This window comes from Carcharodon carcharias, chromosome 8 (assembly GCF_017639515.1).
Source record: "Carcharodon carcharias isolate sCarCar2 chromosome 8, sCarCar2.pri, whole genome shotgun sequence".
In the NCBI taxonomy this organism is placed as follows: Eukaryota; Metazoa; Chordata; class Chondrichthyes; order Lamniformes; family Lamnidae; genus Carcharodon; species Carcharodon carcharias.
In genome coordinates, this window is record NC_054474.1 from 38,533,916 (window position 1) to 38,552,800 (window position 18,885).

Consider the following 18,885-nt stretch of genomic DNA (forward strand, 5'->3'; position numbering starts at 1 on the left):
GGGGTTTAATCATGTTATGTCTCCTGTTGTTAGAATTATGAATTCGATTCTTGCAAAGGCCAAACAGCACCGAAGCTTCAAATCATTTCTTGACAAACTGTCAGCCGAGTATGGCGATATTTTGCTGCACACTGAAATCCGGTGGCTTAGCAGGGGAAAAATACTGCATCAATTTCTTTCATTTTTGCCAGAAATCAAAGCTTCCATGGAGTCAAGAAACAAAGATACCGCCCAATTATCAAAAATTGCGTGGCTGCTTGATTTGACATTTCTAACAGATGCGACAGAGAAATTGAACACCGTGAACTGTGATTTGCAAGGGAAAGAGAAGACAACTGCTGACCTGATTAGTGCAGTGAAAGCTTTCAAATTGAAACTTCATCTTTTGGTACAGCAAGTGCAGAAGAGGAAAATGCAACATTTTCCTTCTGTGCACCAAACGCTGGCAGAATATGAAGCAGCTGCTGGGCTCCTGGACATTGACGAGCACAGTGATCTTCTGACCAGGCTTGGCCAAGAGTTCAACAACAGATTTTGCGATTTTGAGCAGCTGGAGCCCTGCCTGATGTTTAGTTCAAACCCCTTCATGGATGTAGATGTTGGTTACATTTCTGAACAAATTAGTGTGCTGTTTAATCTTGATTGTGTCACAATAGAAATGGAGATTATTAGCCTTCAAAATTACATTCCGTTGAAATCAAGGCAATCTGCTACTAATTTCTGGAGTCTCGTGGATACCGAGAAGTACAGTAACATCCACACGGTGACAATGAAAGTGTCTTCCCTGTTTGGTTCCACCTAACTTTGCAAATCCACTTTGAATCATATGTAGCATAAAGGAAGGTGGTTGTGGTTGTTGGAGGCCAATCATCTCAGCTCCAGGATATCACAGCAGGAGTTCCTCAGGATAATGTCCTAGGCCCAACCATTTTCAGCTGGCCTTCCCTTCAACATAAATTCAGGGTGGGGGATGTTTGCTGATGATTGCACAGTATTCAGTACCATTCACAACTCCTCAAGAGCTGGACATCATTCAAACTCGGACTGAGTAACTTCCGTGGTGTGCAAGTGTCAGTGAGTGACTATCTCCAATCAAGTCATCTCCCCTTGATGTTCAATGGCATTGCAATTGCTGAATTCCCAGCCCACTCCAACCATCCACCTCCCCAGCCCAAAACATCAAAATCTTGGGGCCTACCTTTGACCAGAAACTTAATTGGTCTAATCATATAAAGACTGTAGCTACAAAAACAGATCAGCGGTTGAGTATTCTGTGATGAATAACTCAACTTCTGACTCCTCAAAGCCTGTTCACCATCTACAAGGCACAAAACAGGAGTGTGATGGCATGCTTTCCACTTACCTGGATGAGTACAGCTCCAACAACACTGAAGAAGCTTGGTACCATCCAAGACAAAGCAGTCCGCTTGATTAGCAGTCCACTGCCTTAAACATTCACTCCTACCACCATTGGTGCACAGTAGCAGCAGTATGTACCATCTACAAGATGCACTGCAGCAATTTGCCAAGCCTTCTTCAACAGAACTTTCCAAATCCTTGACCTCTATCACCTAGAGTCATAGAATGATTACAGCCCAGGAGAGGCCTTTCGGCCTGTCATGTCTATGTCAGCTCTGCAAGAACAACTCAACTAGTCCCGCTCCCCCATCTTTTACCTCTAGCCTTTTATATTTAGGTAATTATTGAATACTTTTTTTTAAAAACCATGACTGAATCTGCCTCCACCATATTCTCAGGCAGTGCATTCCACATCCTAACAACTCATTGTCTAGAAAAACAAAAGCAGCAGACACATGGGAAAAACCACCACTGCAAGATTCCCCTCCAAGCCACACATCATCTTGACTTGGCATTATATTGTGGTTCCCCGCTGTCACTCAGTCAAAATCCTGCAACTCCCTTCTTAACATCACTGTGGGTATACCTACACACATGGACTGCAGCGCCCAAGAAGGCAGCTCATCATTACCTCTCAAGGACAATTATAGATGAACAATAAATGCTGGACTTGCCAGCAATGCTCACATTCCACGAACAAACAAAAAAGGTATATTTTAATCCTGTAGCTATAATGCGTACACCATCTCATACTGAGCTCAGAGCTCACATTTAAGCCTAACAGAGCACATGTAAAAACATTACATTTGCATTGTACAAAGATGCCATTTTCTCTCAACCTTGACTTCATTTCATAAAAGTGCTGCATGGAAAAATAGTTGAGACTTTGTAGTTTATCAAAGAAAAATCTCTGCACATTTGTGAGTTATGTGTCCAATTTTATACAATGTCTTATTTTTCAATAAACAGCGAGGCTTTTGCTTTCATCCTCATACAACTTAGTGAAGACTTACACTAAAAGGATTTGAAAAAATGTTTTTGGTTTAACGTGTGCAATTATAAATAGCATTTTTTTCATGTAAACATTGAACCTAAGCCCTGTTGTTAAGCAGCTCTGACAAAACTGATGAAATCAAAAGCAGACAGAGAGGGCCAAATTTTCATAGATGTATTCTCAATGTATCTTTGTTAGAAAAGCTGCAACAAGGCGAGGGCCAGGAATTTAGGATGGCTGATACTGCCCGCCCCTCAGCCATTTAATGCTCCCACCAATATTAATTGACTGGAGATGGGACTTCTGCCCCTCAGGTGGGAGCAAGTCCGGCCTCAGTGAGTTGCCAGCTAATCTAATTATCTGGCAGTTCTTGTGTCCCTGTAGCACCAGAAGTTGCAGTGGACAGGATTGGACTGCAAGCAGTTGCCAGAGCCTAAGTCCCAGGACTTCAGGACCAGGTAAGTGTGGGGGCCTCAGGGTGGCGAGGGGAGGTGAGACACAGGGGGGGTGGACAGAGGAGGGTGGAGGTATTGATGGAGAGGTCGAGGGGAGGGGAAGGCCTGTAGGGCCCGGGCCTCCTGTGGGGAAGCAGGGGGTGGCACCTGTTGTTAAAAGGAGGCTGCTGATGGAGGCAATCCACCACTAACTTTCTGCCTGAGGCCTGAACATTTGAGACCTGAACACTTTGGGCTTCAACCTGTCCTAAGAGCTTCTCCCACCAGCCTGAAAATTGAGGCTGGGTGAGAAACAGACCTTAAGTTGTCAATAATTAACCACTTAAAGGCATCAATTGGGGCAAGGGCGGGCAGGCCAGCCTGGGTCTTGCCTGTTCAACTGTAAAATTGTGAGGAGGCTGGAGTGGCAGAAGGCTGATGGGAAGGCTGTCTGAGAAATGTTATGGTCATTCCCCACTCTTACAAACCTGCTGGCGGGGGAATGTAAAATTCTTTCCTAGGAATTTATATCAATGCAGTTCACATTATTTTTCAGGGATTTCCATGGGTCTTCTGCTGCATTTATAGTGGACAAGCAGAAGAACTTCAAAGGAAATTCTCCTTAAAGTTTTAGCTAGGTTCAACATCTCTGCCTGCTCTGTTGTGCTCTTCCATTCCTTTCTCAACTAGTCACTTTTCTTCAAACCCTATTGTTAGACAATCATTTAAGATTTGGACCCAGTTCAGAATGCACTTTGGGCTGCAATCTCTTTCTTTGTGCAGCCCTATTAGTGAAAACCATTTATTTCCACCTTCATTAAGAGATTCTGCCTTTCAAGCCTGGCACACGAGAGGCGTCAAAACCCTTGGTAACTTATACATTGATGATATTTTTGCTTCTTTTGACTCTCTCTCTTGGAAATATGATCTGCTCCACTTCTTTCGCCATTTACAAATCAGAGATTTTGTGTGCAAAAAAAAGCCCAGTTTCCTTTCTTGCCCCCTATATCACCGATAGACATTATGTTAGAATTAAATCCTTTTGTTAGGGGGTTCCTTTCCAAATTGTATTCTCTCATTTTTTCACTACACTACCCTTCGCTTTCTACTTAAAAACTCTTTGGGAGAAAGATTTTGACTCAGGCTTATTAGAAGATAACTGGAAGTCTATTCTCTCTCATGTATGTTCCTCATCTGTACATGCAAGACATGGGTTGCTCCAATTTAAAATCATACGACCCCAACGTCTCTAATTCATACGTACTGGTTGTGTCCTAAATTGGCTTTGTTTTGGATAAGAATGTCTAGATCACTCTCACATATTTTCAGTAGCAACATTGAATCTTCTCCTATTACAGCACTCTTTGGAGTGGAACCAAATGGCATCCCTCTTATAAAAATTCAGACTGATGTGCTTGCCTTTCCAACATTATTGGCTAGGTGTACTATTCTATTAAATTGGAAACATTCTGCCCTGCCTTCTTTTACTAATTAGATACATGATCTTATGTCTTAAACTTAAAAAAAAGGACACTATAAGAGGCTCCACTGATGGATTTTATGAGCTTGACAACCTTTCTTAGGTTACTTTGAGGAACTACAGCTCTCTACTTTCATATAACTGACCCTAATTAGGTTCTATCTCTACCCCAGAGGGCCATGGAATCTCAGTCATTGAGTATGTTTAAGGTAGAGATGAATAGATTTCTGATTAGCAATAACGTAAAGGGTTATGGGGATAGTGTGGGTAAAAGGCATTGAAGTGTTCAATCAGCCATGATTGTATTGAATGGCAGAGCAGGCTCGATGGGCTGAATGGCCTTCTCCTGTTCCTACGTATATATTATATCAGGTGAAACTATACCTGACCTATGATTGTTTGCGATTTTCTTCTTATTTATTTTTAGAGGGTTGGGGAGGGTTTATTTTTCTCTTCCCTTTTTCTTCTTCTTCCTCCTAACTCTCTCTTCCTTTCTTTCTCTTTCTCTTCCAAATATTGGTTTATTGAATTATTGCTGCTTTTATTGTGGTATGGTTAATCATTATGACGCTTTTTTTAAAATAAAGAATTAATTATATTAAATTTTTTTAAAAAGTTTTAGCTGGGTCAAGGGTTTTTGGAACTTTGCCATTGGCTTGTTAATTACCGATGATGTGTCATTTTCTCTTCCCTTGATTTTGCTAAAATTTACTGAATGCACACAGCCTAGTCAAGAATGATACATCTGTGTATTGGTCAGTGGTGAGGATTGAGCAGTGATTGGTCAATGCAAACACACTGCCAAGGAGCTAGAGGATCATTCGCTTCTTGTGAAACCTTATTACATATGAACATACATACGAACATATAAAATAGGAGCAGAAGTAAGCCATCAGCCCCTTGAGCCTTCTCCGCCATTCAATAAGTTCACGGCTGGTCTGTTTGTGTGTTGAATTCCAGATTCCCTTCTACCCCCGATAATCTTTAATTCTCTTGCCTAACAAGAATCTAACTACCTCTGCCTTAAAATTATTCGATGACCCTGCCTCCAACGCCTTCGGAGGCTGAGAGTTCCAAAGTCACACAACCCATTGAGAGAAAAAAATTCCCGACATCTCTGTCCTAAAGGGCAACCCCTAATTTTAAAACAGTGCCCCCTTCTTCTGGATTCACCACAAGACGAAACATCCTTTCCACATCCACCTTGTCGAGACCAGATCTTATATACATAAATCAAGTCATCCTCACACACTTAAACTGCAGTGGAAACAAGCCCAGTCTGTCTAACATTTCCTCATTTCAGGTATCAATCTAGTAAACCTCCTCTGAACTGCCTCCAACACATTTACATCCTTCCTTAAATAGGAGACCAAAACTCCACACAATATTCAAGGTGTGGTCTCACCAATGCCCTGTATAACTGAAGCATAACATCCTTACTTTGGAACTCCATCCCATTCTCTCAATTCCTTCACCTCCATCGCATCTGTTCTGATGATGCCACTTCCAAAACAGTTTGTCTGACATGTCTTCCTTCTTCCTTAACTGAGGTTTTCCACCCAAGGTGGTTGGCAGGGCCCTCATCCGTGTCTGGCCCACCTCCCGCGCATCCACCCTCACACCTTCCTCTCCCTCCCAGAACCATGATAGGGTCCCCCTTGTCCTCACTTATCATCCCACCAGCCTCTGGGTTCAAAGGATCATCCTCCGCCATTTCTGCCAACTCCAGCATGATGCCACCACTAAACACATGTTTCCTCCTCCCCTCCTGTCAGCATTCCATAGGGACTGTTCCCTCTGGGACACCCTGGTCCACTCCTCCATCACTCCCTATACCTCAACCCCCTCCCACGGCACTTTCCCATGCAACCGCAGAAGGTGCAACACCTGCCCCTTTACATCCCCCCTCCTCACCATCCAGGAGCCCAAACACTCCTTTCAAGTACTTGCACTTCCCTCAGTTTAGTCTACTGCATTCACTGCTCCCAATGTGGTCTCCTCTACATTGAAGAGACCAAATGCAGACTGGGTGGCCGCTTTGCAGAACACCTTCGGTCTGTCCGCAAGCATGACCCAGACCTCCCTGTCGCTTGCCATTTCAACCACCCTGCTCTCATGCCCACATGTCTGTCCTTGGCTTGCTGCATTGTTCCAGTGAAGCTCAATGCAAACTGGAGGAAAAGCACCTCATCTTCCGACTAGGCACTTTACAACCTTCCGGACTCAATATTGAGTTCAACAATTTCAGATCATGAACTCTCTCCTCCATCCCCACCCCCTTTCCGATCCCCCTTTTTCCATTAATTTAAAACATTTTTTTACAAATATATTTTTCTTTTCCCTCCTATTTTTAAATTTATTTCGATCTATTGTTTCATCTCCACCTTTTAGCCCATTTTGATCCCTTCCCCCCACCCCACCCCCACTAGGACCACCTGCCACTTGCTGATCCTGCTTTCTACCCTTAATGTCCCCATTAGTACATCCTTTAGATAATATCGCCACCGTCAACACCCCTTTGTTCTTTTGTCTATGACATCTTTGGCAGTCTCTTCTTGGCCTCCACCTATCACTGGCCCCCTATCGAGCTCTATCTGTCCCACCCACCCCGCCCCCCCGGCACTTGAAGGACTGCTGGAGGCCAGAACGTTGCTGAGCCTGAGTCAGGTGATGAGCCTCTGGACTCAGTCATGTCACAATTGCTGGTGCTGCAAAGGCAAACTTGGGAACATCAGGAAGGGATGTCTGCTGCAGTCCTCAGATTGCAGGGCATGATGGAGGAGTCCATCTGTCTTCAGGCTGAGGTGATAGCATTGGCATTGCAACGCACCAATGTCAATGTTGGCAGTATGGCGGATGCCATGGGGACCTTGGTCCAGGACATCACTCCAGCACTGCTGCGTGGGCTTAACTCCATCTGATGCCATAGTTGACCTCCAACAGTGTGTATGTGAGAAGGGTGCGGGGCAGTTTGATCTCACTGCAGCTACCCATTCTACTTACAGAGTCAGCCAGGTGCCCTTGGGGACCCATAGGGAGGAGGATCAGCAGGTGCACACTCCAGGGCCATCCATCCAGGTGACTCTGGGAGTGACTGGCCCATCCAAATCCTACCTTCCTGTGACCTTGACAGATCCAGGTTCACAGGTTGAAGAGGGTGCCATTGCCACACAGCAGGGCCCTGAAAGCAGGCCAGGGCTCTCCAAGTCTCAGCCCTCCAGAGGACGCCCGCCAAAGTCATCACAAGCACAGCATAGCAGTCAGCAGGCTGCCTCCAGCTCAGCTGTGGATGTCCAGGGAGCACCAAGACATAGCAGCAGGGTTAGGAAAGTTAGGTAAATGTAGATGCACATCCTGGCCATGGGTGTTACTCACTTGTGCATGCTGTTCACTTTTGTCAATAAACTCCTAAGAATGTCACCCTACCTGTGGCTCCTTGTTCTGATGAGCAGTGTTCTTGTCACTCAGATGTGAAACCTTTCTGCACAAGATAAAAGGCAGGCATCTCAATCCAGGGCCTCTTCCCTGTGCTCTGTGCAGCCTTCAGACCACAGTGATGGTCCAGTCTCACACTCCTTGGAAACATTACTGATGTCTGCACCTCAGCTGTGCTGGTCATTGCTGCCAGAATATAGTGGGCAGGTGCCACAGAGTTCTCTCATACTCTCTGTGCGCTCTCAGCATCTTTAAGGTGGAGCAACACACCAGCATCTGCGACCAGTGATGCTGTGCACCAGCTCCTGAAGGGCTGAGGTGCTGAAGGCAGACACAGCATCAGATGCGTCTAAAGTTTCATGGCTGAGATGGCCCTGATAATGGGGCACAAGTGAGCTGCTCTCAGCCAGCCAGGAGTCAGACATTCTCAGAAGCTATGTGAAGATCTATGGAGTATCCTCACTGCATGTTGTCATCATCCTCCTGCGTTTGAGTGACTATTATGGCCTCCACTGCATCTCCAGGACAGGAGCATTCTCACAGAGGGTATTGGTGCTGTGATAAGCCAGACTGGAGTCAAACATTCACAATTACGATGCGAGGATCTAAGGGGACACCTCACTGCATGTCGTCATCATCCTCCACAAATCTGGCAGCTATGAGAGCCTCCCGAGTGTGCCTGCCTTCTCTAGCCAGTGTGAGGGCCTCATTCCCATTGTCGTCACCACCGAGGACCCCCTCACCCTCATTCCTGTCAGCATCCTCCTCATCAGAGGAGATGTGCAGCTCCTCATCTCCTCCTCAGCCAGCTCCTTTCCCCATTGCAGCGCCAGGTTGTAAAGGATGCAGCAAAAGATGACGATGATGGTGAACCCTCTGTGGACTGTATTGCAGGGCTCCACCAGACCTGTCCAGGCACCGGAACCGCATCTTCAGCATCCTGATGGTCTGCTCCATCAAGTTGCGAGCTGCTGCATGAGCCTCATTATAGCGTCGCTCTGCTGCAGTCTGAGGCCGCCGCACGGGTGTCATCAGCCATGGCCTCAGTGAGTAACCCTCGTCCCCAAGGAGTCAACCCTGCAGCCTCTGTGAACTCTGGAAGACCGCAGGGATCTGCGAGCAACTCAGGATGTAGGCGTCATGAACACATCCTGGAAATTGTGTGCATACCTGCAGGATGTGTTTCTGGTGGTCACACACCAGCTGCATGTTCAGCGAGTGGAAGCCTTTGTGGTTAATGAAGTCAACAGAGTGTAGTGATGGAGGCCTGAGCACTACATGAGTGCAGTCAATCACACCCTGCACCTGTGGGAATCCCGAGATCAGGGTGAATCCAATGGCCCTTCCATCCTGGCTGTCCCGGTCCCGGGTGAAATGCAGCAAGTTGTCTGCCATGGAGACAATGGCATCCATGACCTCAAGGATGCATTTGCGGGTGAAGGCTTGTGAGAGCCCACAGAGGTCACCTGTGGAGCCCTGAAATGAGCCACTGGTATCGAAATTGAGTGCTGCAGTCATTTTTATAGCCACTGGCAGTGGATGCCCTCCATATCCCCTTGGTGCCAAGTCCTGCAGTAAGTGGCAGATGTGCGCCACCAGGTCCTTGGACATGTGCAGTTGTCGGCGACACTGGTTCTCAGTCATCTGCAGGAATGGCAGGTGGCGTCTATAGACCCTGGGTGTCGCTAGGCACCAACCAGCCACGGTTCACTGTCGCTCCTGGGCAGTGTGTGCGGGAGCCGCTGCTGCCTTTTCTTCATGAGGTCGCTGCTCCTGCCTTTACGCGACCAGGTGCCTCAGTCGCTCTGTCCTCCGTCTTCTATGGTCTCTGTAGGCCATCAGGCATACAGCTAGGTCACCAGGATCCATAATCCTGACGTGGTCCTCCTGCAGCATGAAAGGGAATGATGTGGTTATCATGGCTGTATTAGCACCTTTCCTGACCCTGTGTGACCGCCCCTTAATGCTTCCCAGAGGGTGCTAGTCACACCTAGGATGGCCAGAGATGAGTGCATTGCATGGCTGCCCTGTCAACCTGTGACATGGGGGACACTGGTCCAAACCAGGGATGCTGAGATTGCAAGAGGCTGTGAGCACCTCCAGCAGTGACTGCTACATGGCTAGCATTGGTGAGGAGATTGTGCAATGTGTGCAGTCCAACTGCTCTGCGGTCCAATAAAGTGATTGTGGACTTGAAGTCTGTGCCAGAGGGAGTGGGGTGGGCGGGTTGGTGACGTAAGGTATGGAATGCTTGGTGGCCCTTTGGTACCACTGAGTTGCTTGCATGGACGAGCAGGCTAGGAGCATGACCCCAATCCTATCACTGTGGTTGGGCCTGATCTGTCTCAGTTGCAGAGGCATGGTCAGTTTATAAAGTTGCCCCAATGTATGGCCACTCCTCTCGCTTATCCTGTTCCCCACCTCGATTGCCTATGCATGAGATGCAGTGCCAGGATGGCACTTGATCGCCACCCCCAATCCCCCAACCTCCCCATCAGCAGTCACTTCTGTGGCTGGCCAGCACTTGCCCTCAGACGCCATCCCCCCAACCCTCAGCAGTCGCCTCTGGGGCCAGGCATCAGTTGCTCCCAACACCCCTGAGGCCTGCAAACAACGGGCGAGCTGTGGACAATGCTGCTGCTCACTCACCTCAGTTTCCCCAAAGTGCAGGCCGCCAAGTGTTTGTCACCTGCGTGCTGTTGTGAAACACGTCGGTGTGCTTTCCACTGATGTGGACAGATGATACAGCGGGGTTCCAAGAGCCTGGCGGGATGGCCTTTTAATTATATGCTGATGTATTACAATTAGCTCCCCACCAACTGATGGTGGGAAATGTGGCCTGCCATTGGCAGGCTGAATGGACGACCGTGATCTGCCTTCATGCTGTCATGAAGCAGGTCCCACCATAGTTTCCCTGCATGCCACCCATCTCGCCAGTGGGCTTGGGAAATTCTACCCATACTTTCCTACCTGTCTTGTGTCATCTGCAAATTTAGCTACCGCGCCTTCACTCCCCCCATCTAAGTCATTAATAAAAGTTGTAAAAAGTTGAGGCCCCAACATAGATCCCTGCAGGGCTCCACTCATCACATCCTGCCATTCAGGAAAAGTTTTGCCATCTTTATAAGATCAAATAAAAGGAAAAGGAAATCAATGTAAGAAAAATAATGGAAACAAGAGTACATAACTATTGGAGATCCTCTGATTGGGGACTGCTGACGATATTGCCAAGGGCACTGCAGGCTCACAGTGCCTGAATTCTCTTCATTAACTGACTGCAACTGAGGGATTTTCATTTCCCAATCAGTGCTCTCTGTGAGTGCCACTGCTCGCTGATAGTGCACAGTTGGTGAATCATCTTTTATATTTCAACTTTGTGGGATCTGAGATGATTTTCAATGACTCATTTATATCGATAGGAACATGGTGGGAACAGCTGTATTGTGCAAGTGCTATCAAATAACCTCCCTATTAGTTCAAAAGAACATTTCTTTATTATGCTTATCAATAAGGAGAAATTGTCCTTTCTCTATGATTTCTAGTGATACATTTAACAGGGGTGTCAACAAGTTGGCCAAGACTGAATTTTATATTAATGTGTCTTGAAGTACCTCAAACATCTAAATTACTGGTAAAAGAAAAACAAACTTCTGCTATGATGGTCAAACAGTGAGCATTTAGCTTTGACAGAATGCAGCTTATTCAATCACCTTTTGTTTCATCTATAAGCAACTTATCAAAATACATCAAGCTGATATTGCCTTTCAAATGTAAGAATGCTCATTTATCCTTGTTAGCAGCGCAAAAAAATCAATTATTTTCTCAGAAATTTTTCTAACTCACTGAAGTAAATCAAATCATCAACAGATGAGCCAGACTGGTGCATTGATTTTATTCCCTCTGTTGCAAAATGGGAGACTTGGATATGAAGATCTGTCATTGCTAAAATGGAATAGTTCGACTTGGTGAAATCCTGCTATTGGGTGTTTTTTTAATTCATTCATGGGTTGTGGGCCTCGCTGGCTGTGCCAGCATTTATTGCCCATCCCTAATTGCCCTTGTTCAGAGGGCACTTAAGAATCAACCACATTGCTATGGGTCTGGAGTCACATGTTGGTCAGACTAGGTAAGGATGGCAGATTTCCTTCCCTAAAGGTCATTAATGAACCAGATGGGTTTTTACAACAATTGGAAATGGTTTCATGGTCATCATTAGACCTTTAATTCCAGATTTTTTAATGTGTCAAAGGATACAGTTATAAGTGGATGTGAGTTGCTAGACTGAAGGGAAAGGCTGGGAAAATAGAATCAGGAGATCTCATTCATAACAGAGCCACAGCAAGGTCATTCAGCAAAGTGGGCAGGTCACCTATTTCATTTCTGCTGATGCTGTTATTGAAAAGAACGGTAAACAGGAGACAAGAGTGACCTGGAAAAACTCACCAATTTTTAGCCCTTCTGTGAGGGGAGGAACAGCTTCTGTTCAGTATCTCTCATCTGTTTTGCAAAACATTACTATGCACATCAAATATACTCCTGCATGATGGGGTACATTGGTGATACAGGGCAGTTACTGCAGCCATTTTCAGAGATGGATTGGTTGAATCATTTGACTTCAGGAGGCTTTGATTTTATTCCCAACATCCATCTTAAATAACTTAAAGTTAATTATTGCTATTGGGTTATGCATTTTTAAATAAAACTTGTGTAATTAAACAGGTTAATGCTGGTAAATAACTGGCGTAAGTGTCCATCAAAATCAGTAAACAACATACAAAAGTATGAATTTGGAGCAGAAGTAGGACGCTCGGCCTTTCAAGCCTACTCTGCCATTCAATAAGAACATAGCTGATCTGATTTTAACCTCAACTCCACATTCCTGCTTATTCTCAATAACCATTGACCCCTTGGTTATCAGGAATCTATCAATCTCTGCCTTAAAAATATTGAAAGACTCTGCTTCCACTGCCTTTTGAGAAAGAGAGTTCCAAAGACTCACAACCCTCTGAGAGAAATTTTTTTTCCTCACATCTGTCTTAAATGTGCAATCCCTTATTTTTAAACAGTGACCTCTAGTTCAAGGTTCTCCCACAAGAGGAAACTCCCTTTCCACATCCACCCTGTCAAGCCTCCTCAGGATCTTATATGTTTCAGTCAAGTCGCCTTTTACTCTTCTATGCTCCAACAGATACAAGCCTAGACTGTCCAGCCCTTCCTCATAAGACAACCCACCCGTTCCAGGTTTTAATCCAGTAAACCTTCTCTGAACTTCTTCCAATGTATTTACATCCTTCCTTAAAAAAGGATACCAATACTGTACACAATAATGCAGATGTGGTCTCACCAATGCCTTGTATAATTGGATGCTTTGGAGGTGGTTCAGAGGAGATTTACTAGATTGATACCTGCAATGAGCGGATTGTCTTATGAGGCAAGGTTAGACAAATTGGGCTTGTGTCCACTGGAGTTTAGAAGAACGAGGGGGGACTTGGTTGATGTATATAAGGCCCTGAACCATCTTGATCAGGTGGACATGGAAAGGATGGTTCCTGTTGTGGGTCAATCCAGAACTATGGCATACTGTTTTAAAATTAGGGGTTGCCCTTTTAGGACAGAGATGAGGAGAAATTTTTTCTCTCAGAGGGTCATGCAACTTTGGACCTCTCTGACTCGGAAGGTGGGGGAGTAGGGTTATTGAATATTTTTAAGGTGGAGGTAGATAAATTCTTGTTAGGCAAGGGAATCAAAGGTTATCAGGGGTAGATAGGAATGTGGAATTCAAAATACAAACAGACTAGCTATGATCATATTGAATGGTGGAGCAGGCTCGAGGGGCCGAATGGTCTACTTATGCTCCTGTTTTGTATGGTTGTATGTTCACATGAAGCATAGCCTCCCTACTCTTGTATTCAATTACCCATGCAAAAAATGATAACATTCTATTTGCTTTATATTTCCTGCCAAAATGGACAATTTCACATTTTCCCACATTATACTCCATTTTCTCTTTTCTTTTTAAAATATCTGTAAAAACTCTTACTGTCTGTCTTTATATTTCTGGCTAGCTTTCTATCATACTCTAATTTTTCCTTCCTTGTTGATCTATTAGTCATTCTTTGCGGTTTTTAAAGTTCTGTCCATTCATCTGACCTGCCACCCATCTTTGTGCAATTATATGCTTTTTCTTTATGTTTGCTACTTTCTTTAATGGTTTTAGTTAACCATGGATGGTGGGTCCTCCCCTTGGAATTCTTGTTGGAATGTATCTATTCTCTGTATTCTGAAATAACCCCTTAAATGTCTGTCACTGTATCTCCATTGACCTATCGATTAAATTAAATTGCCAGTTCAATTTTGCTAGCTCTTAGACCCACTCTTCTCTCCCTCAAACTGAATATAAAATTCAATCATATTATGATCACTGCTACATAGGGTTGTCTTCAATATGAAGTCATTAATTAATCCGATGTCGTTCCTCAATACCAGGTCTAGTACAGCCTGGTCCCTGGTTGGCTCCAGTATGTGCTGTTCTAAGAAACTATCCAACAAACGTTTTATGCATTCCTCCTCTAGGCTATCCTTGCCCATCTAATTTTTCCAGTCTCTATGTAGATTAAAATCCCCCATGATAATTGCCATACCTTTATGCCAAGCTCCCATTATTTCTTTGATACCTAGTCTTGCCGGGTGGCTACTGTTAGGAGAGCTGTACACCATTCCGACAAGTGACTTCTTGCCTTTATCATTCCTCATCTCTACTCAAACTGCTTCTTTATCCTGGATTCCTGAACTTAGGTCATCCCTCGCTATTGTGCTAATATCATCTTTAATTAAAGCAGAATGATAAAATGATGCAAGGATTTAGGGATTAAAGTGCACTGAGTGCACTGCACTGGTGGCTTTGATGAATAAAAGCCCTGTGTTGGTCTCACTGTGATTTAATTAAGCATATCTGTTAACACTGTCTCCGTTAACACATGGGGCTGAATTTTCTGGCTGATGTGCGGGTGGCAGAGCCCACACACCAGCGCTTAAAATGTCATGCACTGATGTCACGTGAGCATCCCGATGTCAGCACGCAGCTTCGCAATGTTTAGGTCGGCGGGCACGATATGCAGCACGACGCGTGCCCGCCATTAATTAAAGGCCTTGTTAAGGCCATTAAGTCACCAATTGTCGACGATTTTGAGGGGCCCGTACGAACTTCAGCTCAGCGCACGGAACCAACGAGCAGGCGGGTAAGTGATTTTTTAACATACCTCATCCACTGGCAAGATGAGGTTTGATTTTGGATTAAAAATGTTTAATAAAGTTTTTGTGTACTTCATTAACGTGTCCCATCTTGTGTGACATTTTCACATGAGGGGGACATGTTAATGATTTTTAAATTTTTCTAGTTTTGAACTTTCACCACCTTTCAATGATCTCCCTGAGGCACCACTTAGCCTCAGGGAGATGTGTGGTCTTTTGTACGCATGCATGAAAGAGTGCACTGTCGCAGTTGGGGAATTCCCCCCCCTCCCAGCCCATACAGGAAGCTCATAGCGCTTCCCACCGGGCGTCACGCTGGGCGGTCCTTAATTGGCCCACCCACTTAAAATGGCAGCAGGGCCTGTTCTGGCGGTGGTGATCGGCTGCCCGCCCGCCGCCGAGTCGGTCGGACCCGCCCGCCCATCAGGGGCTAAATTCAGCCCATGCTGTTTTAATGAATAAAGGCTATTCCAGCAAGTTATTGTTATATTACATTGATGAGATGTAATTTTGATATAACATGGTTTATGAAATGAAAGCAATGAGTCTAAAGATTTTCCTTTCAACTTTACTGACTTACTTTCCAACTTAAATGAGGGTGGAAATATCTCCCAAAGGCTGTGAAGAGTTGCAAATACCACTTGAATCAGCTTGACGAAAAGGGTGGGGACGTTTTCTCTCGCCTCTCAAAAAAGGGTTAGACAAGTTTGCAAGACATGGCGAAAATAACCTTAGTCAGTTGCAACAACAATTTGGCATATATGCCTTGTCTTGTGCATTGGAGCTGTTTGTAAATGTCTCTGGGATCGATGATACATCTTCACGTATACTTTCTTCTGACTTTATATTTGTTGTGTGAGATGAATAGTCAAGGACACACTATTTTCTGTATTCTTATGAAAAATATAAATGATAGTTTGTCAGTAATAGTAAGGGAACAACACAAATATACATTACTCTTAAGAACATAAACAATAGTAAGCCATTTGGCTCTGAGCCTGCTCCACCATTCATGGCTGAATTTCTACATCAACTTTCCTGTCCTACCCTCATATCACTTGATTCTCTTTGGGTCCAAAAATCTATTAAACCCACTCTTGAGTATATTTAACAACTGAACATCCACAGCCCTCTGAGTAGAGAAAGGCTCAAAACCTGAGTGAAGAAATTTCTCCTCAGCTCATTCCTAAAATGCTGACTCTTTATTAGGAGACTATGGCCTCTAGTTCGAGAGTCTCCAGCCAGGGAAATAGCCCTTCTGCATTTACCCTTTCAAGGCATCCAAGAATTTTACACAGTTCAATGTGATCACCACGTATTCTTCCAAACTCCAGGGAATATTGGTCCATTCTACATGAATCTCTCCCCATTAAGAAAGCCCTCGCATCTCAGGAATCAATTTAGTGAACCCTTGTTGCACCCCATTAAGGCAAGTATATTCTCCCTTGGATAAAGAGATCAAAACTTGACTAATACTGAAAAAAGAGACACGTCTAAGCTTTTAGTGTTGTACTCATCAGGACACTTGCAAGAATACTGATATAAGTGGGAAAACAATTTATACTGTATGTGAAGAGAGTGCTGATTGGTTGGCAAGTGGTGTTGCCATGGATAATGCACCATTAATTGTGACTGACAGTCAACTGCCAAGCATTGTTTGAAATTTAAACCAGGCAGCTTGACCCTGGTTGGTCAAGGCATTGCCCTGAGGAATGAGTCAGTGAATGGCTGTCACTCATTTTGTTTAGCTGAAACAGGTGCCATGTATGTACATGTTCTTTTTTTCTGCAAAGAACAGGGCCTTGTGCATTCATCTATTTAGTTTCCAGTACATGCAAATGCACCACATTGTGAGTCTGACTGGTAGTCTTAAATTGGTTGTCAGTGTAATTCTTAGCAGATTGAGGATTATTCAGCAAATGTTGTCCTATCACGGAATCACATCTAATATTAGGCAGTGTGTGTTGAGTTTTGTAAAAGTGGGCTGGTTGGGTTTGGTCTGTACACTGCTCATTGCGAACAGCAGCTGGGACAATCTGTTGGATATGATCGTCAGCCTTTAGGACGTACTGCCTACACACCTAGCATTGCACTGGCACTGAAATTCATATACCACATTACTCATTTGTGTGATAGGCAGAACATCTTTTTGGCTTGACAGCAGCATCCTGTTAGTGGCGAATATCACTTGTGTTGCTACTGCATAGTAATAGTGTGAACCAATTAGCTATAACTAAATGAGGATGAATTGCATGAAGAAAGCTTATATTAGGGAGAATGAATCTGATTTAAAGAGGAAAAAAAGTGAATAGAAAATGTCATTAAATCCATTAAAAATAAGGAACTTTATTCCTCAAATTTCTAACAGCTGGATATCCTTTCCTTCCTCATTGGCCGATGGATAAACGCATCATGTGGTTCATTTCTAAACCAAGCCGGAAAGTTGCCAGTTTGATGTCTGACCTATGCTGAGTTTAGCTAATTATCACAGGTCATGTCAACTGGAGCCTGTTGGTAACCCTTTGGAAGTTTATCTTATTACATTTTAAGGATGGGAAGAGAGAACTGCATTGCTGTCAGTTTATGGGCTAACTTTCTGCAACTAGTTAATGCTTTCAAGTAAATCTGCTCAAACTGTTGCACCCAAATGTGGATAGCAATGGTGGAATAGATCACATCTTAAAGGCTGCCCTTGAAAAACAATGTTGAAACTTTTGGGGCATGTTTGTATACATGCTGCGGAGCTGATATTCTTCATTCCAAAAAGCTGAAATTGAATCACTGCTACATGTTGTAAGTGGCACTTTGTTCTTCTGCATTTTTTCCCTTCCCCCACCAGCAATGAAGCCTTTTTGCCTGTTCATTAAACGTTTAATTCCAGTTTGAACCTATAATTTGCCCCATATAACAAATTTCTGAGCTGTAGGAAAACACTGAACTAATGCTTGTCAATATTCAAGACGAATAAATAGACCACTCTTAACATGAGCTTTTCTGCCTCATCTCTTTGGCAGGAAGACTTTTTTGGGTTTTTAAAAAATTCATTTACAGGATGTAGGCTTCGCTGACTGGGCCAGCATTTATTGCCCATCCCTCGTTTCCCTTGAGAAGGTGGTGGTGAGCTGCCTTCATGAACCGCTGCAGTCCATGTGGGGTAGGTAGACCCACAGTGGTGTTAGGAAGCTGTTAGATATAGCAGAGAGGAGGGAAGAATTGTCCAGAGAATTAGACAAATATAAAAGGATAATAACAAAAAAAATAATAACAAAAAAACTGCGGATGTTGGAAATCCAAAACAAAAACAGAATTACCTGGAAAAACTCAGCAGGTCTGGCAGCATCGGCGGAGAAGAAAAGAGTTGACGTTTCGAGTCCTCATGACCCTTCGACAGAACTTGAGTTCGAATCCAAGAAAGAGTTGAAATATAAGCTGGTTTAAGGTCCGCCCCCCCCACACACCTTAAACCAGCTTATATTTCAACTCTTTCTTGGACTCGAACTCAAGTTCTGTCGAAGGGTTATGAGGATTCAAAACATCAACTCTTTTCTTCTCCGCCGATGCTGCCAGACCTGCTGAGTTTTTCCAAATATAAAAGGATGTCAGTTCCATTTATTGCCTTGTGTTTTTGTCGGTCAGTAAAAGATCACCATGTGCTTGTTGCTCTTTGTTTCTGGCTTTGTGCCAATTCAAAATCCCAAGTCCAATCCCTACAACTAAACTGACAATTTGGTTTACTGTGTTGTTTTTCATGTGTCATTTTCTTACTTTAATGGCTCCCAAACTGTTTGTGGATGTTTGGATCATTATGCTCGTTCACTGCACATTGTCGATCAATATATGTAATGGCCAACACTGGGAAGCTCTCATCCATCTTTAGTGCGCTTCACAAATACTGAGACTCAGTATGCACTCTAATCTTCAGCACCAGTTAA